General features: G+C 34.5%; 5 pseudogenes; all 5 read left to right on the forward strand.

The window, feature by feature from the left end:
- Window positions 1-349: 349 nt before the first annotated feature.
- On the forward strand, window positions 350-5,649 carry LOC112027646 (heat shock cognate 70 kDa protein 2-like; annotated as a pseudogene).
- Window positions 5,650-8,368: 2,719 nt separating this feature from the next.
- On the forward strand, window positions 8,369-9,553 carry LOC112027647 (heat shock 70 kDa protein 4-like; annotated as a pseudogene).
- Window positions 9,554-11,555: 2,002 nt separating this feature from the next.
- LOC112027648 (heat shock cognate 70 kDa protein-like) lies at window positions 11,556-13,569 on the forward strand (annotated as a pseudogene).
- Window positions 13,570-13,705: 136 nt separating this feature from the next.
- LOC112029917 (heat shock cognate 70 kDa protein-like) lies at window positions 13,706-16,631 on the forward strand (annotated as a pseudogene).
- A 4,886-nt stretch (window positions 16,632-21,517) lies between these two features.
- Window positions 21,518-24,925, forward strand: LOC111995946 (heat shock cognate 70 kDa protein-like; annotated as a pseudogene).
- Window positions 24,926-25,072: the final 147 nt, after the last annotated feature.

The following is a 25,072-nucleotide window of genomic DNA, read 5'->3' on the forward strand; positions in this document are numbered from 1 at the left end:
ATTAACTTGTGTTGAGACCCCTCAACAAAATGCAATTGTTGAGAAAAAACATCAACACATTTTAAATGTTGCAAGAGCTTTGAGATTTCATTCTTCCTTGCCTTTGAAAATGTGGGGAGATTGTATTCTTACTGCTGTATATCTCATCAATAGGTTACCTTCCAAACATTTACAAAACAAAACCCCCTTTGAAATGCTTTTTCAAACATCTTCTTCATATGATCACATCAGAATTTTTGGTTGCCTATGCTTCACTTCTACTATCTGTCAAAACAGACACAAATTTGTACCAAGAGTTAGAAAATGTGTTTTTTTAGGATATCCCAGTGGTGTTAAAGGGTACAAAGTCATGGATTTGGCAACAAATTCCATTTTTATCTCTAGAGATGTGGTTTTCTATGAAAATCTATTCCCTTTTGCTTCTGGTTTTTCTTCCTCTGAACCTCACATTGATCCTTCCTCTTTTGATTCAACTTCTTTTGTTTTGCCTCTTTCTGTTCCTGATTCTCCCATTTCAGATTCTGATTTTTTCATTGAGGATGAAATTGTACTCCCTGATTCTGCAAACACCATTTCTGCAAATCAGGCTCCTAGCCTTCTTCCTAATCCTCAATCACCTTCACCATTTCCACATGTCACTCCTAATATTGTTGATTCTGAGCATGATCCTGTACCTATGTTTGTTACTAGACCAAATTCTCCCTTACCCCTTCGAAAATCCACCAGATCACATAACCCTCCAACATACCTAAAAGACTACTCATGCAAATCTGTCACTTCCAACCCTTCCAAACGTTCCACTGGCCTCCCTTATGACATATTTGCTTGTCTCACTTATTCAAACCTTACTAAACACTACAAACAGTTTGTCATGGCTGTTGATTTAACCTGCTCAGACCCTACTTCTTTCCATGAGGTTGTTCAATCCCCTGATTGGAGGGCTGCTATGGATAAAGAAATTGCAGCCCTTGAACTTACTAACACCTGGTCTTTAACCCTTCTTCCTCCTGGTAAGATCCCCATTGGCTACAAATGGGTTTATAGAACAAAGTATAAGTCTGATGGCTCCATTGAGAGGCATAAAGCTCGCTTAGTTGCAAAGGGGTATACACAGAGGGAAGGTCTTGGCAAAATCTATTTCTGTCCGAATGGTTATGTCTTTAGCTACTGTGAAAGGATGGGCTCTTCACCAAATGGATGTGAACAATGCCTTCCTCTATGGTGATTTGGATGAAGAGGTCTATATGAGCCTTCCACCTAGTTTTCATAGCAAGGGGGAGTGTATTCCTACTTCAAATTCCTCAAATTATGGTCTTTTGGTTTGTAAACTCAACAAGAGTCTCTATGGCTTGAAACAAGCCTTAAGGCAGTGGTTTGCAAAATTCTCTTCCACCTTGTTGAATTTTGGTTTTGTCCAATCCAAGGCAGATTACTCTCTCTTTACATACTCTAAAGGTGCCTCTTTCACTGCCTTGCTAGTATATGTAGATGATATTCTGCTCCTTGGCAATGATCCTAGCTGCATTGCTGACTTAAAGAAATTGCTTGACACTAAATTTGGCCTAAAAGACTTAGGTTTATTGAAGTATTTTCTGGGATTGGAAGTTGCTAGAAGTGACAGAGGAATAAGTTTGAATCAAAGGAAGTATTGTTTGGAAATTTTGCAAGATACAGGCTTCTTGGGGTCTAAACCACCTAGAACTCCAATGGAACAAAATTTGCACCTTTCAAAGGATGTGAGAAACTTGCTTCCGGATGCAAGTCAGTATGGAAAGTTAATAGGAAGTTTACTTTACCTCACTCTAACCAGACCTGACATCACTTATGTAGTGCATAGGTTGAGTCAGTTTCTAGCTGAACCAAGAGAACCTCACATGCTAGCAGTTAATAGAGTACTACAATATCTGAAGGGCACTCTAGGCAGGGGACTATTTTTCTCCAGTAACTCCACAATGCAAGTGAAAGCCTTCTGCGATGCTAATTGGGCAGGTTGCCCTGATACCAGAAGATCAATTACAGGTTACAGTGTGTTCTTAGGAGATTCATTAATCTCATGGAGGTCCATAAAACAAAGTACAGTGTCTAGATCATCAACAGAGGCAAAGTATAGATCAATGGCTACAACAACCTGTGAAATTGTGTTGGTTCTTCAATTACTAAGAGATTTAAGGGTTGATCATCCACGTAGTGCTCAGCTCTTTTGTGACAATCAAGATGCATTACATATAGCAGCCAATCCTATCTTCCACGAGCGAACAAACACATAGAGGTTGACTACCATTTGGTCAGGGACAAGATAACAGAAGGTGTGATTAAAACTTTTCATGTTTCAAGTCAGTTTCAAATAGCAGACATTTTTGCCAAAGCTTTAGGACTTCCAGCCTTTAGCAGATTGATAAATTGTTTGGGTTTGATTGATATTTTCTCCCCAAATCTGAAGACTTCAAATCAAGTCAATGATTTTGTGAATCATAACTTGAGGGGGAGTGTTGAATGTGCAATTGAGAAAGAGGGAATGAAGCGAAAAAATACAGAAGCAAAGAAAGAAGAACAACTCAGATGTAATGATGATAAAAACAACAGAGTGTATAAGAAAAAGAAAGAAAGGAAAATTGAAGGCAAACGACAGTGTTCCACATAAGTGATTGGCACGTGAGGAAGTAGACACGTGAGAGTGAATAGTGCTGTACAGCTGTAATATCAGAATTGGTTAGTTTGTTAAAAGTTAGTTAGATTAGTTTTTTCCCTCCTTGCTCTGTTAGCGCGTGTATATAAACAGAGTCTCAGTGTAATTTAATAATTCAATTTCATTTTTTTCCAATTAATCAAAGGAATCAGTTCTTTTCCTCTCAAGGCAGTTTCTAGATTTTCTTATAAAATGAAAGGGTCCGGTGATTGGGATCGATCTGGGTACAACGTACTCGTGTGTGGTAGTGTGGCAAAATGAAAGAGTAGAGATAATATTGAATGATCAAGGTTACAGGACCACTCCCTCCTATGTTGCTTTCACTCCTATGGAGCGCTTGGTGGGTGTTGCCGCCAAGAACCAGGTCACCAGGAACCCCACCAACTCCGTTTTCGGTAATCTTGAAAAAAACCTTGCTTTTTTTTTTTAGAAGAAGGAAAAAAAAAAAAGATAAAAAGATAAAAACTTGGTTTGGACTAACCGGCATCAATTTATACTCTTGGTAGTCATATATTATATATTGCGTTTGTCTATCCCTGTCCTCTTGGCTCTTGATTTTACATGGATTATTTTTTTTGCGAGGGTTAGGAAAAAAACCTTCTTAGCCAAAATATGGTTTTTTTTTTTTTTAGTTCACAGCAGAAGATAAATTTTCCTCCACTTAAATCACTTTAAGAATGTTATTAATAGGATTCACAACTTCAATAGTCAAACTGATTTAACGAAGTGATGAACTAACTTGGAAAGGTATGAGTACGAGTATGCTACAACCTTTTCCATTACATGCATTAATTATGATGTCTTTTCGCTTTAGTAATTGTAATTATCAGGATTTTAATTAAAGTTCTCTATTATATGCATCAATTTTTAAGTCTATTCAGTAATTGTGAGTCAAGATTTTAATACAAGTTCTCCGTTTAAAAATTTCCAAACTTGTGTATAATTAGCTCTAATCAAATTTAAAATTTTAAAGTGAAATCACAATGTTATCAAGAGTAGCTTAATGTGCCAAATTTTTTTGCTTCCTCCCTTGTTATTTTATATTTTTATTAGTCTTATGATGTGAACTACAAAATGTCCTCTTTCATTCCCTTAATTCACGAATTAAATATAGTTGTCAACAAAGAATCAATACTTAATTTCTGGTTCTTGTCTCTTTTTTTTTTTTTTTTTTTGAAGGAAATCTCAATTCTATTAAATCAGGAAAAGCAGAACCTCCTGGTTCTTCTGCTTCATTGTTGTTTTATAATTTTTTTTCCTCTTCTATTTGAAGTATCTTTTTCTTAAGAGGGTATTGTATTGCAGATGCAAAGCGGTTGATTGGTAGGAGATTTAGTGATCCCTTGGTTCAAAGCAATATCAACCTTTGGCCATTTAAGGTCGTTGAAGGTCCTAGTGATAAGCCTATGATTGTGGTCAACTATATATAAGGGTGAAGAGAAGCGTTTTGCTGCTGAGGAAATCTCATCTGTGGTGCTCAAAAAAATGCGTGAGATGACTGAAGCCTACCTGGGCACAACTGTGAAGAATGCAGTTGTTACTGTCCCTGCCTACTTCAATGACTCCCAGCGTAAGGCCACAAGGGATGCTGGAGGCATTGCAGGCATGAATGTCCTGCGTATAATCAATGAACCAACTGCTGCAGCTATTGCATATGGTCTTGAGAAGTCTGGTTGCATTGGCAAGAAAAAATGTGTTGATTTTTGATTTGGGTGGTGGTACTGCTGATGTCTCGCTACTTACCATTGAGAAGGGTGTCTTCGAAGTGAAGGCCGTTGCTGGAGACACTCACCTTGGAGGTGAGGACTTTGATAACAGAATGTTAAAGCACTATGTTGAAATATTTAAGAGGCAGCGCAAGGTGGACATTAGTGGAGATTCCAGAGGTCTTAGGAGGTTAAGAACTGCTTGTGAGAAAGCAAAGAGGATTCTTTCTTCTGCAATTGAGACTACCATTGAAGTTGATTGTTTATTTAATGGTATTGATTTCTTTTCAACTATTACTTGTGCCAAATTTGTGGAACTCAACATGGATTTGTTCAGGAAGTGTATTGAGCTTGTGAAAAAGTGTTTGGTTGATGCTAAGATTGACAAGAGTTGTGTCCATGATGTTGTTCTTACGGGTGGTTCTTCCAGAATCTCCAAGGTGCAGCAGTTGTTACGGGACTTCTTTGATGGGAAGGAGCTCTGCAAGAGCGTTAATCCAGATGAGGCTGTTGCTTATAGAGCCGCTGTTCAAGCTGCTATCATGATTGGAACGGGTAATGAGAAAATTCAAGACATCACGCTCTTAGATGTCACTCCTCTGTCCCTTGGTACAGAGATTGAAGGACAGGTGATGTCTGTTTTGATTCCAAGGAATACCATCATTCCCATCAAGAAGGAGGGTTGTTCCATACCCTCACGGACAACCAGACTGTTATGAATATTTCAGTTTATGAGGGTGAGAGAGCAAGATGTTGTGATAACAACTTTTTGGGAGAATTTGATCTTTGTGGCATTACTCCAGCACCCAGGGGTGTTGGAAAGGTAATTATTTGTTTTGATCTTGATATCAATGGTGTCTTGAATGTTTCTGCGGAGGAGAAGACCACTGGTGTGAAAAGGAGAGTCACTATTACCAATGACAAGTGAAGACTATCCAATGAAGAGATTGAGAGGATGGTCCAGGACGCGGAGAGATACAAGACTGAAGATGACTATCACATGAAGAAGGTTAAGGCTAAGTTAGATTTGGAGAACTATGCCTATGACATGAAGAATGCTGTCAATGATGAGAATATTTGTGCCAAGCTTAGCCCTGCAGTTCAGAAAGAGATTAAAGATGCTGTTGAACAGGTGATTGAATGGTCATTAGATGACCGCCAGGTCATGGATTTAAAGCCATATCAGGACAAGTTGAAATGGCTCAAGAGTATCTGCAATCCCATTCTACACAAAGATGACAGTTAAAGAGTTTGTCGTAGCACGATGTATTGGAACTTCAAACTATGTCACCAGTGTTACTATTTTGACTAAATTTTGTTCTAGCGTTTTCTTGCTCGTCTCCTAAATCTTTTTAGCGATTGATTACCAAATAGCTTTAAATAAATTTAAAATACTTTAATATTGCTCTAAAGGCTAAAACTCGTTTTAGTTAGAAATCTTTAGATAAAAAATGATCTAGTACTAAACCTTTACAGCTTCGTTCCACTTCCTACATTAATACCAAATGGATCATTAGTTTAGGGAGAAAAATTTCACAACTGCTAATGTGGATTGTTGCGATGTGTATGCAATCTATGGTGGAGTAATGTAAAAATATTAACTCCAATCACAACTTATCACATACAAAGGTGAAAACAGTTTTTTATTTTTTTTATTTTTTTGTGAGTGAAAGGTGAAAAATGTTTGGCCTTAGCATTAATAACGGATACTTATTCAGAGATCCAGGAGCACAATAAATTCCTGCACCCTACCATGTTTCTCATTTGCCCATTATCTTATGCCATTTTGTTTCTAGATATTGCCATCCGCTTGTATTGTAAAACTTTGATAACCGAAACAGTCTAATTCAAGCCAATTAATTGTAGTAGGTCCGTCTAACTAAATTGTTGATTCTTTAAAAAGATGAAAGGCCTAACTAAATTGTTTAGCAGGAATATTGCTTAATCGAACCTAGCAATCCTCCAAACTTTCAACATTTAAATGTGATGCAAGATGCATAAGCGTAAAGAAGCAAAGCACGTCTACTTCTAGAAAACGAGAAACAAAACACGTTTGTTTCTGAAAATATCCTTGAATCCACGAGGGTTCCTTGAATTCACAAGGGTCCTTGAATTCATAAGGAGAAAGGGTTCTGGAATCCACCAGAGAAACAATTGACAAAAGTCTAAATTTTTATTAATATCAATAATATTGAAAAACATTTATAGATTTGGAGACCTATTTAAGGGTTCCGTAAAACTTAATAGAAAAAAAAATATTCTAAAATAAGCCCTAATTAACACCTAACCATAGGAACCAAATTTGACTTAAAAATCATTAAAAGCACCTAAAAATAAGAAAATAAATCAACTAAACCTAAAATAACTTTTTTACATAAAAATACCAAAATTAAATAATTTCAAAAATTAAATTGTTGATTTTGTCCTACATCAGACCCCAAACTCGTCCTCGAGTTCATTTTTGAAATATGAAATCTTCTATGCCAAGAGAACAAATACTTTCAATACTTCATCTTCTTTGTATTCTTACCAAACTTGAAAGTCATTAATTGGGCAAATTGAACTTCTTGTCCCTTGAACTTCATGCAATTAAAAATATTTACCAAATAGTGTCAATGATCAAATCAAATCTTTCCATCCCAATAAAATCAATAAACTTTGTTTCAGTGTCTTCCACCAAAATAATAGGAGCTTGAACATTGCAATCATCTAACTTAACTTCATTGAGATCGTTGACAACTTCTTCTATAATTTCTTCTTTTATGGTCTCTACTATCTCGACCTCAATATCTTTCTCTATAATATGATCCTCATTAATCTTCTCCAAAATCTTGATTTTAGGTTCTTCTTTTATAATAAGATCTTCATGAACTTCCTCATAAACTTCTATATTTTCTTCAAGAAAAATGTGGTATTCAACAAACAATTCTTCTCTTAATGGTCAAATATATAGTTCTCCAAAATAATTCAAGTGTGAACTTCTTGGCAAAAAATAATCTTATTTTGTATACGACAGAAATTCATCACAATCTAAAGGATAAAATTTGACAGCAAGCATTTTTTTTCATCCTTGGTCATGAGCGAATTTTGTCTTTAACTTGTCAAATTCTATTAGTCTATATTTGTTCCCACCAACGTAGGACATACTCTCTAAGTTTATACAAAGCAAGTTTAACTTTTCTCTCGTCACAAATATTCTCGTAGTCAAATAAATCCTCTAAATCAAGTAACCAATCAAGAAAATCTACTTTATAAAGATAACTATTAAAACTTTCAATTCTCTTATAAAGCCTATATGAAATTTTCTTACCAATAGGTTGCCCGTGAGGTATGTCTCCACGACTATTATCCCTATTGTTTTCATGCTTCAACGATAGCCCCCTAGCAAAGATATTTGTGAGTGTTAGTTGTACGTCACGTAATACTTGCTAAGTTTTTTGTCACTGGAATTGCTACCATCTCATATGCTAGCCATTAGACCTGAATAAGTCAAGGCTCTGATATTAACTGATGTGGAATGGGAAGCGTCAAGAAGCAAAACACATCTAGCTACTTCTAGAAAGTAAGAAACAAAACACGTTTGCTTCTAAAAATAATCTTGAATTCACGAGAGCTCCTTGAATCCACAAGGGTCCTTGAATCCACAAGGAGAAAGGGTGTTGGAATCCATTAGAGAAACAATAGACAAAAGTTTGAATTTTTATTAATATCAATAATACTGAAAAACCTTTACAGGTTTAAAGACCTATTTAAAGAATAATACTGGAAAAACGTTTACAGATTTAAAGACCTATTTAAAGGCTTTGTAAAACTTGATAGACAAAAAAAAAAAAAAAAAAAAAAAAAATCTAAAATAAGTCCTAATTAATACCCAACCATAATAGGAATCAAATTTGACTTAAAAATCATTAAAAACACCTAAAAACAAGAAAATAAATCAATTAAGCCACCACCACACACCCTTGGTACCATGGTCACTCCACAAGTATTGTAAGGGGCAAGGGCCGGTGTTCAAGTTTTCAGGAGCGAGCCTCACGTACGTATACACTTAGATTAGGCTAAAGTATAATTCTATCTTGTATCCCAAAAAAAAAAAAAAAAATCAATTAAGCCTAAAATAACATTTTTTACATAAAAATATCAAAATTAAATAATTACAAAAATTAAATTGTAGATTTTGTCTTACATCAAAATGACAGAAATATGGTAATTTGATGTTGTACAGAAGTGCTTGACTGATGCTAAGATGGACAAGAGTTCTGTCCATGATGTCGTTGTTACGAATGGATCTTCCAGAATTCCTAAGATGCAGCAGTTGTTGCAGTACTTTTTTCTAATGGAGAGGAGCTTTGCCAGAGGGCCAGAGCATTAAGCCGGATGAGGCTGTAGCTTCTGGAGCAGCTGTTCAAGCTGCAATCTTGTCTGGTATGAGAAATGAGAAACTTCAAGACATTGTACTCATGGATGTCACCCCTCTCTCCCTTGGTGTAGCATATCAGGAAAAGGAGATGTCTGTTTTGATTCCAAGGAATACCACCATTCCCACCAAGAAGGAGAGAATCTTCAGCACTATGCATGACTACCAAACTTCTGTAGCTGAGTTAGTTTACGAGGGTGAGAGAACAAGAACTACGGATAGCAACTTCTTGAGGGCATTTTCTCTTTATGGTATTCCTCCAGCACCCAGGGGTGTTGCTCGAATAAAAGTTTGCTTTGATATTGATGTCAATGGTATCTTGAACGTTTCTGCCCTGGAGATGACCTCTGGTGTGATGAAGAAGATCAGTATCACTAATTATAGGTCGAGACAGTCCCATGAAGAGATTGAAAGGATGGTCCAGAGCGCAAAGAGATACAAGGTTGAAGATGATGATCACAGGAAGAAGATTATGGCTAAGGAAGCTTTGGAGAACTTTACCTACAAAATGAGGAATACTATAATGATGAGAAGGTTGGTTCCAAGCTTGACCCTGCAGTTAAGAAAAAGATTGAAGATGCGATTGAACAGGTGATTCAATGGTTAGATGACCACCAGCTCGGGGATTCACAACTGTATCATGACAAGCTGAAATGGCTCATGAGCATTTGCAATTCCATCTGGATTTAAGGAAAGCAATTATAGATTTGAGGCAACCCCTTCCAACAAAGGAATAGTTATTTGGACTCGTAGCATCCTATCATTTAAATGGATGTAATGGTTCACACTATGTTACTATTTTTACTACATTTTTTTAATTTTTATTATTATTAATTTTTCGTTCCAATGATAAGGATTTTGATTCAGGCCTTGATCAACCCATAGCTAATGATAGCTTGGTGTTGTTGAATTCTGTTTCAGTATTAGCTACACCATCGAATTTGTATGGTGTGAAGTGTTAATTGGTAAAAATAAAATGAAAGTGGGCAAACTAGAAGTTCTACCTAGAAAAGCCAGTTGATGTGAAATTTTTTTTTTTTTTGCATTCTTTACTAAGTAAAATCAAGGCACAACACAACCCAAAAAGAGTTTAAAGCTAAAATCTTCCTAAATCTTGAGGAACCAACAAAAAATTTTATGTTGATTTAATCAAACACCAATTTCAAACTCTCTTTTTGGCTTCAAATTCGACGAGGCAAGCTTTAAACTGATTTTGACACCAGCTTTAGGTTTTAATTCCTTTAGAAGTTCAACCTGTCGATGCTTAGGTTCGGTGAACATCTCAGCTTTGGGCCTGTCCTATAGTTGAAGATGGTCACGACTCACATCATTAGGCCAAATTCAGTCTCCTAAATATTGTCATTTTGGAGGTTTTGTGAGTTACACAAAAAAAGTTCCACAAAAAAAAAAAAAAATTATGTATGATACATTTTTAATGAATAAATTTAATAAATAAAAAGTTCAATTGGAGAATTCATATAAAATAACATATCTAATTAATTATTATTTGTTAAGAAAATAAACCTAATTTAATTAAGATTTACTTGGTATTGGGTTGCTTTATTAAAAAAAAAAAAAAGCGTGGATTTTAATTAGTTTCAACAAAGATAGTTTAGCACTCTTTGGGACTCTAAGGGGAAATTACACTTTACTTCCTTAAATTACACCATATTTTACATTTATCTCCTAAATTATGAGAAAACATATGACTTACTTCCCTAAGTTATACTCTTTTTAGTTTTTACACTTACTTTCCTAAATTATGAAAATGCACACTTTATCCACTTAAAATAAGAAAATACAAGAAAATTGATCTTAATTTTTTTATGGTGTCTTTTTGCTATGTATATTTTTTCAATATTGATTTTTTAAATTTGACATAGCATTTTTTTATATTTATTTAAAATTTTTTAATATTATTATTTTTAGCCACATTAGCATCAAGTGTAATAGTGACTAAATTGATTGTTACCAAAATATGTGACCAAATTGATTGTAAGTCTGTAACCCTAAAATATAAGACCAAAATGATATTTCGGCCTTAAAAAAAATTAACAAAAAAATAAGTCTTATTTTATTTTACAATTTGTAGTAGCTCTAGGATGGTTGAATTTGGGTAGTGGGAAGCGGCTTAGACATTGGGCCAGGTTTGGGTGTTTCGAACGACACGTCCATAATTCAAAACCTGATTATCAGCTACAACCTTTCAATACTAAGGGTCCATTTGATAAGGTAGTTCAAACAAAGTTTTTAGTGTGTGGACAAAAAAAAAAAAATAATAATAATAATAATTGTTTGGAAAGAGATTTTTATCTCATTGTCTTTTTCCTTCATCTAGTAAATACTAAGTGTGCGTTTGCATAGTTATTTTCTATGTGTGTTTGTGTTTCACTTGGTTGGTCTCATGGCACTATTCCCATGGCATTGTTCCGCAATAGAAAAAATATTTTGTTACAGTGTTTTAACAATAAATTTTCAATTTTTAACAAATAAGCGAGATCCAAACACACTATAAATAGTAATTAAGTAGTGCTAGCATATTACATAGTTTTGGTTTTGTAAAAGCCTCTGCCTTTTTCTTCCCCCCAAAAAAAAAGCCTGTGTCTTTGAGCATATAAAGGAGACCATCATCAACATTTTTAATTTCCGAGAACTGTCATTCATTCTTCTACTTCATTTTGGTTGCCTTTGAAGTTCTGTTCTAAACAAAAAAAAAAAACGGTATTTGAACTTGTTCCGAACGACAATGGCCAACAAGCAAGGAGAGGGCCCGGCAATTGGAATCGATCTGGGAACAACGTATTCATGCGTGGCAGTGTGGAAAAATGAAAGAGTAGAGATAATAGTGAATGATCAGGGTAACAGGACCACTCCTTCCCACGTTGCTTTCACTCCTATGGAGAGCTTGGTCGTTGTTGCCGCTAAGAACCAGGTTGCTAGGAACCCCACCAACTCTGTCTTTGGTAATCTCCAATAAATTCTTTAAAACTTGTGTTTTTTCACTTACCAGTATCAATCTATGTTCTTGACATTCTTGTTGAGGTTGTCATATTTTGTGTGTGTGTCTCTGACGGTCTGTCAGTATTTAGGGGTTCAAAACTTCAAACAATGGCCATCCTTTGTGGAATCCACCTCCCATTTAAAACTTTACAATTACATACTGACATACACCCTTATAACTGCTATTTCAAAAAGTGGTTTTTGGCATAGAGAGAGTGTGAAGATGCTAGTATGGATTGTTATAATAATAATTATTATTATTAATTTTTGTTTGTAATTCAATAGTTGGGAAAAAAGGGATTTATATCCTAGACGTTTCCGTTAAAACATGCTATGTTGGTTAGACCCTAGTAACAAGTTTTGTGGAATCCAAAATATATTTGGATGTATGTTAGGCTGTATGTAATCACTCTTAAATTTTGATCTTAATAATCACCACTTAAATTACTTTAAGAATGTTTAACAGCATTCATATATCATAACGTCATCTATTCAGGGTTCTATGTCGGAGGATAAGAATTCACATCTTCAATAGTAAACAACTTATATCTGTTTTCCAATTCAGAATCAAATATGAATTCTTCGTTTTAGTTATTGTAATTTTCAACATTTTAATTAAAGTTAGGTCTATAAATCTCAAACTTGTATTATCAGCTCTAATCAAAACTAAGATTTTAACTTTAGATCACAATGTTATCAACAGCAGCTTCCTGTGACAAATTTTGATTTTTTTACTTAAAAAATCTTAATAGGCTCCTGAGCTACAGGATATCCTCTTCCATTCCTTAAATTCACGAACAAAAAGGATACTTGTAAGTAAAAAAAGGTCAATATTTAATCTTGCTGCTTCTTGTGCTCCATTCTTGTCTAACAGTTATTCCCTCTACTATTTGAGGTACCTGTTTCTTGATAGGGTATTTGTATTGCAGATGCAAAGCGGTTGATTGGTAGGAGATTCAATGATCCCTTGGTTTAGAGTGATCAACCTCTGGCCATTCAAGGTCATTAAAGATCTTGGTGACAAGCCTATGATTGTGGTCAACTATAAGGGCAAAGAAAAGCACTTTGGTGCTGAGGAAATCTCATCTATGGTCCTGAAAAAGATGCATGAGATAGCCGAAGCCTACTTGGACACAACTGTGAAGAATGTAGTTGTTACTGTCCCCGCCTACTTCAATGACTCCCAGTGTAAGGCTACAAAGGATGCTGGAAGAATTGCACGCCTAAATGTCCTGTGTATAATCAATGAACCAACTGCTGCAGCCATTGCATATGATATAGACAAGATGGCAGATAACATTGGCAAAAGAAATGTGTTGATTTTTTATTTGGGTTTTGGTACTGCAGATGTCTCACTACTTACCATTGAAAAGGGTGTGTTTGAAGTGAAGGCCGTTGCTGGAGACACTCACCTTAGAGGTGAGGACTTTGATAACAGGATGGTAAAGCACTTTGTTGAACTATTTAAGAGGCAATACAACGTGGACATTAGTGGGAATTCCAAAGCTTTTAGGAGGTTGAGAACTGCTTGTGAGAAAGCAAAGAGAATTCTTTCTTCTGCAATTGATACTACCATTGAAGTCGACTCTTTATATAATGGTATTTATTTCTTTTCAACTATTACCCGTGCCAAATTTGCAGAACTCAATATGGATTTATTCAGGAAGTGCATCACTATTGTGGAGAAGTGCTTGAGTGATGCTAAGATGAATAAGAGCTGCGTCCACGTGTCATCATGTTGTTGTTCTTCTTCTAACTAGCTGCAGACCCGCGCATTGCGCATGATAAATTTGTTTATGATAGTGTTATTATTATATATTATTAATGATTAATATTTTTCTGTGCATTACTACTCAAGCTGCATTATATATGTATGATCAATATATTTCTGGATTCATGGTGATTGGAGGTTTTGGTGATGGAATTAATTGTGTATTATTAGAGAATAGTATTTGGAATAGAATGTGGAAATTTTATTCGTTGGACATACTTGAAGAAACAATCTAGCTTTTGAACTTGCAATTTAATAGATAATTCATAATCAACTGGTAGAAAATATGAACAACCTACACAACCAAAAGATAATATAAAATATATTTTGGCATAGCCTTTTCATTTTATTTATAATTGAGAATTAGACATTCTTGAATAAACAATCCAACTTAAAAACATGCAAATTAACAGGTAACCTGTGAGCAATAGGTGGGTAAAATAGTAATTAAAATGATGACAGGTGTCCACATCATTGAACACCAAGAACTTTTTTTTTTTTTTTTTTAATGAATGAACACAAACACTCGTGTGGAAATACACACAATCAAAAAGATCTAATATTTTATGTTTTGAGGTGCATTGATTTTGCTGTCATCTATTTATAGTGTCTTCTTGGTTGTTAAGTAAGTTCATACAAGAAACATGAAGAGCATTTTTCTAAGACTATTTGGACAATTCTGCCTTATGCAGTTCCATTATAAATGAAACAATCAAAAGATAAGACCTAACCCAAATACTTAAACCAACCTCATTTTTTAGATCAACATCGTTTTTTTTTTTTTTAATCTCTCTCTATTTTTGGTTTTAATCTCCCTCTGTTTTTACTCTTTCACTTTGTGTTAAAAGCTTCCACTGCCTATTTTAGCACTGCCTTGAATTCTCACCTACATGCTCTATATGCCATCCTTTTTCTTTTGTTTTTTTTTTTCCTTCTACAATTCAAAATTTATGAACCCAAGAAAGACAACTTGAGGACCCCTATCTTTTGCAATATTTTATCCCCATTAACTTTTATACTCTCCTAAGCTGCCCATTTCACTGATCAATGACATATATTCAATCTCATAGAGATTTAAGCTCTGATTTGTGTCTTTGAAACAATTCTAGATGTAGCGGTATCTCTTCATTAAATGTTGTCTTAATTGTAGAAAGCCATTTATTACACCCACCTAAAAATCATTTCAAATAAGTGGTGAATAATATGAACAGCTTACACCACCAAAAATAATATGAGAACTATTTTAGTAAAACATTTCATTTTATTTACAACTAACATTTAGTGATACCTAAAGAAATATTCCAGCTTTTGAACTTGCAATTTAATAGATAATCTGTGATAAATTGGTAGAAAAATTGAACATCCTACACAACCCAAAGATAGCATAAAAATTATTTTAGCATACCGAAAAATAATATAAAAATATGTTAGCATATCCTTTTCATTTTATTTATAATTGAGAATTGGACATACTTGAAGAAACAACTCCAACTTTATTTACAATGGAATTTCCCAGCAAAGCAACTCATTCAACAATATAGTATGGATTGTTATAATAATAATTATTATTATTAATTTTTGTTTGTAATTCAATAGTTGGGAAAAAAGGGATTTATATCCTAGACGTTTCCGTTAAAACATGCTATGTTGGTTAGACCCTAGTAACAAGTTTTGTGGAATCCAAAATATATTTGGATGTATGTTAGGCTGTATGTAATCACTCTTAAATTTTGATCTTAATAATCACCACTTAAATTACTTTAAGAATGTTTAACAGCATTCATATATCATAACGTCATCTATTCAGGGTTCTATGTCGGAGGATAAGAATTCACATCTTCAATAGTAAACAACTTATATCTGTTTTCCAATTCAGAATATTGTAATTTTCAACATTTTAATTAAAGCTCGGTCTATAAATCTCAAACTTGTATTATCAGCTCTAATCAAAACTAAGATTTTAACTTTAGATCACAATGTTATCAACAGCAGCTTCCTGTGACAAATTTTGATTTTTTTACTTATAAAATCTTAATAGGCTCCTGAGCTACAGGATATCCTCTTCCATTCCTTAAATTCACGAATAAAAAGGATACTTGTAAGTAAAAAAGGTCAATATTTAATCTTGCTGCTTCTTGTGCTCCATTCTTGTCTAACAGTTATTCCCTCTACTATTTGAGGTACCTGTTTCTTGATAGGGTATTTGTATTGCAGATGCAAAGCGGTTGATTGGTAGGAGATTCAGTGATCCCTTGGTTCAGAGTGATCAACCTCTGGCCATTCAAGGTCATTAAAGATCTTGGTGACAAGCCTATGATTGTGCTCAACTATAAGGGCAAAGAAAAGCACTCTGTTGCTGAGGAAATCTCATCAATGGTCTTGAAAAAGATGCATGAGATAGCCGAAACCTACTTGGACACAACTGTGAAGAATGCAATTGTTACTGTCCCTGCCTACTTCAATGACTCCTAGTGTAAGGCTACAAAGGATGCTGGAAGAATTGCACGCCTAAATGTCCCGTGTATAATCAATGAACCAACTGCTGCAGCCATTGCATATGATATAGACAATATGGCAGATAACATTGGCAAAAGAAATGTGTTGATTTTTTATTTGGGTTTTGGTACTGCAGATGTCTCACTACTTACCATTGAAAAGGGTGTGTTTGAAGTGAAGGCCGTTGCTGGAGACACTCACCTTGGAGGTGAGGACTTTGATAACAGGATGGTAAAGCACTTTGTTGAACTATTTAAGAGGCAATACAACGTGGACATTGGTGGGAATTCCAAAGCTTTTAGGAGGTTGAGAACTGCTTGTGAGAAAGCAAAGAGAATTCTTTCTTCTGCAATTGATACTACCACTGAAGTCAACTCTTTATATAATGGTATTTATTTCTTTTCAACTATTACCCGTGCCAAATTTGTAGTACTCAATATGGATTTATTCAGGAAGTGCATCACTATTGTGGAGAAGTGCTTGAGTGATGCTAAGATGAATAAGAGCTGCGTCCACGTGTCATCATGTTGTTGTTGTTCTTCTAATTTGAAATAAGAACTAAGTCACCCTTTCAGCAGATTACACGTGACTATACGCAAAAACAGCACCCAACACTCACTAAGAGCATTAGCATTGGAGAATGCTAATGCTATATCTAAGGTGTTTTTAGCATTTCAACTCTTAAAAACTGCTGCATCAGGAAATGCTAAAGGCAAGAATTGCAAATTTTTTGCAATTCTTGCTATAGTGCAATTCTACCTTTAGAATTGCACTGTAGCACAATTCTAAACCTAATAAGTAATTTTTTATTCTATCTCTCCTTGAGTCCTCTCTCCCTCTCACTCCCACTCTGTCTCTCCGTCTCCCACTCCATCTCTCCGTCTCTCTTTCTCTCATCTCACATCTCTCTTTCTCGTTCAACGCTTGCACCGGAGATGGTGGGTTTGGATCGGCGTGGTGGTGGGTTGGGTGTGCTGGAGATGGCTCGTGGTGGTGGTGGGTTCGTGGTTTGATCTGGGCATGGTGGTGGGTTGGGATCGGTTGATGGTGGGTTTGGATCGGTGTGGATCGGCGGGTTGGGTGTGCTGGAGATGGCTCCGATGGGTTTGACAAAGGTTTGAATCGAAGAGGGTGTGGGTTGCTGGAGATGGCTCCGATGGGTTTAACAGAGGTTTGAATCGGAGAGGGTGGGTTGCTGTGTCGTGCTTGGTTGTCGAGGTCTAGGTCGTGCTTGGTCGGCGAGGTCTGGGTTCTGCGTTTTGGTCGACGTAGGTCACTTTTTTTTTTTTTTTTTTTTTTTTTTTTTTTTAAGAACTATTTTAGTAAAACATTTCATTTTATTTACAACTAACATTTAGTGATACCTAAAGAAATATTCCAGCTTTTGAACTTGCAATTTAATAGATAATCTGTGATAAATTGGTAGAAAAATTGAACATCCTACACAACCCAAAGATAGCATAAAAATTATTTTAGCATACCGAAAAATAATATAAAAATATGTTAGCATATCCTTTTCATTTTATTTATAATTGAGAATTGGACATACTTGAAGAAACAACTCCAACTTTATTTACAATGGAATTTCCCAGCAAAGCAACTCATTCAACAATTAATGTCCTATTTCTTTTGGATAATTCCTTTGGTTACATAAACTATTCGGTTGACAATGGAATTTCCTAGCAAAGCAACTCATTAAGCAATACACTGCAAAAAAGGAGAAGTAATATGTTTTTAGTAGGTGCAATTGTATCAAGCCCAAATCGCTCATATATATGTTTTTTTTAATCTAAAATACTGCCACTTCTGCCTCCATAGTGGTAATAGCTCTGAATCTATCTATGACACTTATGAATCACCAATAAATAAATAAGAAGAAAAATGTAATGCAAGAATGAATAAAAATGATATAAGAATTTAAATCATTTAACATATTTTTAGTATACTTCCAAATACATGTGACCAAATCTAATAGTGAAGAAGTTCTTAAGTAAATGCAGCTTATCTAATCAGAGTTTTCCATAGATGCCTTTATGATATGAGTACATAAAGAGTAATCATTCAATTATCACTGGCTTGGGCATGAAATTTTTTACAAATGCCTTTGATTGAATAGCATGCAATAGTAGTCTAAAAACTATCAAAATCTAAATTTACATATTCCCTATTGAGATACTGCCAATAAAAAATTGACTGCAATTTAGGTCTTCCCTCCAATTTCATTAAAAAATTGCCATTAAAAATATATTATTCTCACATGAAAATGATCTATAAAATTAATTACAAATATTTTTTCATTAGTTAATTGCATGCTTTCAACTTCAGATATTAAATAGGAAAGACATATTGAAAATATGTGAAAAATGTATTGATCAAAAAAGAACTAAAGACGTAATTTATAAAATGTTTGAACTTAAGAACTAATTTGCTCTTTTTTTTTTTTAATAACCAATTTGAAACTAAGAACTAATTTTTTGAAGTATGTAATTAACTAAAGGATCAAAACATTTTACAATACGTCCTTCAAGTTAATTACATATTTAATAGGAAGTTGAAACTTGCAAGTAAGAACTACCTAGATTAATAGGATGCATAAAATGTTTACTATAATGTTTTGCTCTTCTTGAAAGACGTATTTTAATAGGATGCATCAACTTCCCAGACGTATTTTAAGTTAATTACTTAGTTAATGGGAAGTTGAAACTTGCAACGATATATTTTATAGACCCAACCAGATTTTTTACTATAATAACGGTTAGTAAATCAGACCTACCCATATTTCTAGGATGAATAAAAGATGGCATGTCATTATAATCCCATCCCGATACATCTTAGCTGGGGAGAGAGATTTAAGCCTTATAAATCTCGATTAAAAAAAATAACCTTAGCACAAAATAAAAACACTTGCACAGTGACTTAAAATTGAAACCATGAATGTCAAATCATGTCTAAACCAAAGACCATGATAAACACAATTATGTAGAAAAATTACTGCAGAAAATTGAAACACCATGAAAACAATTTGCTTTCATTCTAAAACCCAATCAACATGTTATACAATCATGATATTGAAGTAGGCTATGATTCCAATTGTTGGAAAAGAGCAGAAGCAAACACCACAACACTATACTAAGAAATCAAAGTCACACTAAGTCGTTGGAATCACATAGAATTAAAAACCCAGCAATTTTCAAAAAACTCAAAATGAACGGACCCAAAAGAGTTAGAGCACCAATTAAAAACCCCAGCAATCAAAAATTCAACACCCAAACAAAGAGGCGGTAAACAATCAGCCACACCATAGCAGCCTTATAAATCTCAATTAAAAAACACAATCTTAGCACAAAATAAAAACGCTTGCACAATGACTTATAATCAAAACCATGAATATCAAACCATGTCTAAACCAAAGACCATGATAAACACAATTATGTAGAAAAATTACTACAAAAAATTGAAACACCAATAAAACGTTTGCTTTGATTCTAAAACCCAATCAACATATTACACAATCATGATATTGAAGTAGGCACTGATACAAATTGTTAGAAAACAGCAGAAGCAAACACCACAGCACTACGCTAAGAAATCAAAGTCATACTGAGTCATCGGAATCACATAGAATTAAAAAATAAAAAAACCCAGCAATAAAAAACTCCAAATGAACAGACCCAAACAGGTAAAACTCCAATTTAAAACTGCAGCAATCAAAAATTTAACACCCTATGAAAGAGGTAGTAAACAATCATCCACACCACAGCACGAAAAAGGAAGTAAAAAGAGAAAAATAAATAAATAAAATAAAAGAATGGACTACAAAAGAAACTGGGATTTAGAGATACCTCAACCGAATCATCCAGCCTCTGTCAGTATTTATATAGTAGTGTGAGGAGAGGAAGATAGGAAGGAAGGAAGACAGAGAGGCCATCGTTAAAAGGGAGAGAGGCTGGCGTGAATTAAATGTGAAACCGTAGAACAAAGTGGGGAAGGGGAAAGAACTAAAACGTAGGGAGAGGAGATTGAAACCGTGCAGGAAAACAAAAAGTTGAAACCGTGAAAACAGAGGGTTTTAAAAGGTTTCAGTTGAAAAGGCTTTGGGTTTGGGCTTTATGGTGGAATTAAATGTATAAGAAGTGGGCTTTATGGTAGAGATAGGGCTGTAAAATATTTTATATTTATTAGTATTTTAAAATTGATAAAAACTATTTTAAAATTGTAGGAAAAATTTAGAAAAGATAATAGAAATGACATGGCTGCTGATGTGGCTCAACGTGAGCATAGCAACATTAAATACTACGCTTCAGCTTTTAGTAATATATAGATTTGAAATAAGAACTAGGTCACTCTTTCAGTAGATGACACATGACTATACGCAAAAACAGCACCCAACACTCACTAACAATCTATTGAGGAGGGTAGAGTACAAAAAGTAAGGTTTATAATTATGTCGAGTGTGATTCGAAGAGGGAGGGGGGGGGGATTTTTCGTTATTACACTCATCTTTTCTCTAGTATGGAATAAAAAACTCAATTCTCTAAAATACAGATTATTTACATTGATCTCCCTTAAATGATTTTTAAAAAAAAATTAAAAATCTGAAATTTACTATATTACCATCCACTTAAACTATCCTCCACTCCCTTTTCAAGGAGAAATTTGAAATTTTATCAAAGCCTACTTTTTTTTGGGGATTTTTTAAAGCATTTTTCCAATCATCAAGGAAAAATCAGCGCAAATAATTTATATTTTAAAAGATGTGAGTATCTTATTTCAAATGAGAAGAGATACAAGTGTAACAAGTAATAACTAAAGTCCTTATCAAAATAAATAAATAAATAAATAAATAAACTAAGGAAAATGTTAACGAATATCCTAAGGGCATTTGTTAGTAAACAGTTTTTAAAAAGTTTTTATGAGAAAAAGAAAAAATAATTAATATTTTGATAGTTTTTTCAATTTTTTATAAAAATAATATAAAATTTTTCGTAAAATGATTTATAAATGATTGACTTGAGGAAATTCGTTAACATGATACAAAAAATGAAATCAGTGCAATTAATGCATCATTTATATATTTATTTTAATTATGGATTATTATTAAATATTTTAAAAATATATTCTTCTCTTATATAAGAGTAGGTCTCATCTATCATATGCTTCCCCGTGTGGACACAAAAATTTACAGTTTTGTATTATAACTCACCATGTGGTAAATTGTAATAGGTAAATGTGTGATAGTGGGTTATGAAAAGACACGCTTCTACCACTCATCACATGATAAATTATAGCACAAAGTTATTCTATAAAGTGCACATAATATTACTCACAAATTTCCTTTAATTGTAGGACCATTACATATTAGACTTCCTTTTTACGAGGTTAAGGCATATATATATATATATATATATACCTATAGAGTACTTTAACCTTCCATTGCCAGTGTCTCAGACACTCTAGAAGAGTCTACTTTCTTCTGCTTATTTACTTTCAGTTTACAAAAAGCTCTGAGCTTCTTGTCGCGACGACAATGGCCAACCATAGAGAGGGTCCGGCGATTGGGATCGATCTGGGTACAACTTACTCGTGTGTGGCAGTGTGGCAAAATGAAAGAGTAGAGATAATAGTTAATGATCAAGGTAACAGGACCACTCCCTCCTATGTTGCTTTCACTCCGATGGAGCGCTTGGTAGGTGATGCCGCCAAGAACCAGGTCGCCAGGAACCCCACCAACTCCGTTTTCGGTAATCTCAAAAAAAAAATTGTTTCTTTTATTTTATTTTTCAAAAAAAGGGAAAAAAAAGTTAAAAACTTGGTTTTGACTTACAAACATCAATGTATACTCTTGGTTGTCATATATTATATATTGCGTTTTTCTATCCTATCCTCTTGGCTCTTGCTTTTACATGGATTATAATTTCGGTGACAATTAGGAAAAAAAAAAACCATCTTTTAGCCAAAAGATGGTTTTTTTTTTTTTTTTAATTTTTTTTTTATTTCCCCTTAGTTCACAGCAGAAGATATAAATTTCCTCCACTTAAATCACTTTAAGAATGTTAGTAATAGGATTCACAACCCTTTTTTCTTTTAAAGAAAAAAATAGGATTCACAACTTCAATAGTAAAAATGATTTAAAGAAGTAATAAAGAACTAACTAGGAAGGATATGGACATGGGTACTATATGATGATTGATGACGCAACAGTTTTTTTTTTTATTTAAAAAAATTAGCCCTTATGTAGAAAGCACGGGTACACATGTACGAAACCTCAAATGAAGTGTCTACTATTCCATTATATGCATTAATTATAAAGTCTTTTAGTAATTGTAATATCAAGATTTTAATTAAAGTTCTCTATTATGTGCATCAATTATTAGGTCTTTTCAGTAATTGTAAGTCAAGATTTTAATACAAGTTCTCCGTTTAAAAATTTCCTAACTTGTGTATAATCAGCTCTAATCAAATTTAAAATTTTAAAGTGAAATCACATTGTTTATATTAAAAAAAAAAAAAAAAAAAAGTGAAATCATAATGTTATCAAAAGTAGCTTAATGTACATGTGCCATTTTTTTTAAAAAAAAAAAAGTGAAATCATAATGTTATCAAAAGTAGCTTAATGTACATGTGCCATTTTTTTTTTTGTTTGTTTCCTATCCCTTGTTATTTTATTTGTCTTATGATGCGAACTATAAAATGTCCCCTTTCATTCCTTTAATTCACGAATTATGTATAGTTGTCTACAAAGAATCAATACTTAATTTCTGGTTCTTGTTAACCCTCTATTTTTTTTGAAGGAAATCTCAATTCTATTAAATCAGGAAAAAAAGAGTACACCAGAAGCTTAAACTCCAACATCTAAATTCAATTTCTGTAGTAAACACAACCTCCTGGTTCTTCTGCTTCACTGTTGTTTTATAATTTTTTCCTCTTCTATTTGAAGCGTCTCTTTCTTAAAAGGGTATTGTATTGCAGATGCAAAGCGGTTGATTGGTAGGAGATTTAGTGATCCCTTGGTTCAAAGCGATATCTACTTTTGGCCATTTAAGGTCATTGAAGGTCCTAGTGATAAGCCTATGATTGTGGTCAACTATAAGGGTGAAGAGAAGCGTTTTGCTGCTGAGGAAATCTCATCTATGGTGCTCAAAAAGATGCGTGAGATGGCTGAAGCCTACCTGGGCACAACTGTGAAGAATGCGGTCGTTACTGTCCCTGCCTACTTCAAATGACTCCCAGCGCAAGACCACAAGGGATGCTGGAAGAATTGCAGGCTTGAATGTCCTTCGTATAATCAATGAACCAACTGCTGCAGCCATTGCATATGGTCTTGAGAAGTCTGGCTGCATTGGCAAGAAAAATGTATTAATTTTTGATGTGGGTGGTGGTACTGCTGATGTCTCACTGCTTGCCATTAAGAAGGGTGTCTTCAAAGTGAAGGCTGTTGCTGGGGATACTCACCTTGGAGGTGAGGACTTTGATAACAGAATGTTAAAGCACTTTGTTGAAATATTTAAGAGGCAGCACAAGGTGGATATCAGTGGAGATTCCAGAGCTCTTAGGAGGTTAAGAACTGCCTGTGAGAAAGCAAAAAGGATTCTTTCTTCTGCAATTGAGACTAACATTGAAGTTGATTGTTTATATAAAGGTATTGATTTCTTTTCAACTATTACCCGTGCTAAATTTGCAGAACTCAACATGGATTTGTTCAGGAAGTGTATTAAGACTGTGGAAAAGTGTTTGGCTGATGCTAAGATGGACAAGAGTTGTGTCCATGATGTTGTTCTCACGGGTGGTTCTTCCAGAATCCCCAAGGTGCAGCAGTTGTTACAGGACTTCTTTGATGGGAAGAAGCTCTGCAAGACCATAAATCCAGATGAGGCTGTGGCTTATGGAGCTGCTGTTCAAGCTGCAATCTTGACTGGAATGGGCAATGAGAAAATTCAAGACATCATACTCTTAGATGTCACCCCTCTGTCCCTTGGTGTACACACTTACGGACAGGTGATGTCTGTTTTGATTCCAAGGAATACCACCATTCCCACCAAGAAGAAGGATGAATTCTGCACTGTGTTTGATAACCAGGCTTCTGTAGAATTCTTGGTTTATGAGGGTGAGAGAGCAAAATCTTGTGATAACAACTTGTTGGGAAAATTTAGGATTCCTGTTACTCCAGCACCCAGGGGTGTTGCTAAGATAATAGCTTGTTTTGATCTTGACATTGATGGTATCTTGAATGTTTCTGCGGAGGAGAAGACCACTGGTGTGAAAAGGAAGATCACTATTACCAATGATAAGTGGAGACTGTCCAATGAAGAGGTTGAGAGGATGGTCCATGACGCAAAGAGATACAAGGCTGATGATGATTATCACATGAAGAAGGTTAAGGCTAAGTTTGATTTGGAGGACTATGCCTACAAAATGAAGAATGCTGTCAATGATGAGAATAGTTGCGTCAGGCTTAGCCGTACAGTTCGGAAAGAGATTAAAAATGCTGTTGAACAGGTGATTCAATGGTCATTAGATGACAGCAAGGTCATGGATTTAAAACCATATCAGGACAAATTGAAATGGCTCAAGAGTATTTGCAGTCCCATTAAAAGAAGGTGATAGTTAAAAGAGTTCGTCGTAGCATCCTATTAATGCAACGGATGTAATGGTTCAAAGTTCAAACTGTCTGATGCCCAAGCTGGAGCAGGAGCAGTCGTGGAGGATGATTTTGTCACTTTTGATTCCCCCTCCCCCTCTCTATTGTAAGTTCTATGCGTTTTTACAAGTTGGGCTTGACCCAGAACCGTATTTGTAATGTTGTGGCAGTAGCCACATAAGATCTTATATATCTCCCCTTTCTTAAAAAAAAAAAAAGGGTTCAAACTATGTAACCAGTGCTAATATTTTTACATTTTGTTTTAGCGTTTTTTTGCTCATGTCTAAAATCTTTTTTAGCAATTGATTACCAATTAATAGCTTTCAACAACTTTAAAGTATTTTAATATCGCTCTAAA

This window comes from Quercus suber, unplaced genomic scaffold (genome assembly GCF_002906115.3).
Source record: "Quercus suber isolate HL8 unplaced genomic scaffold, Cork oak 2.0 scaffold_16, whole genome shotgun sequence".
NCBI lineage: Eukaryota > Viridiplantae > Streptophyta > Magnoliopsida > Fagales > Fagaceae > Quercus > Quercus suber.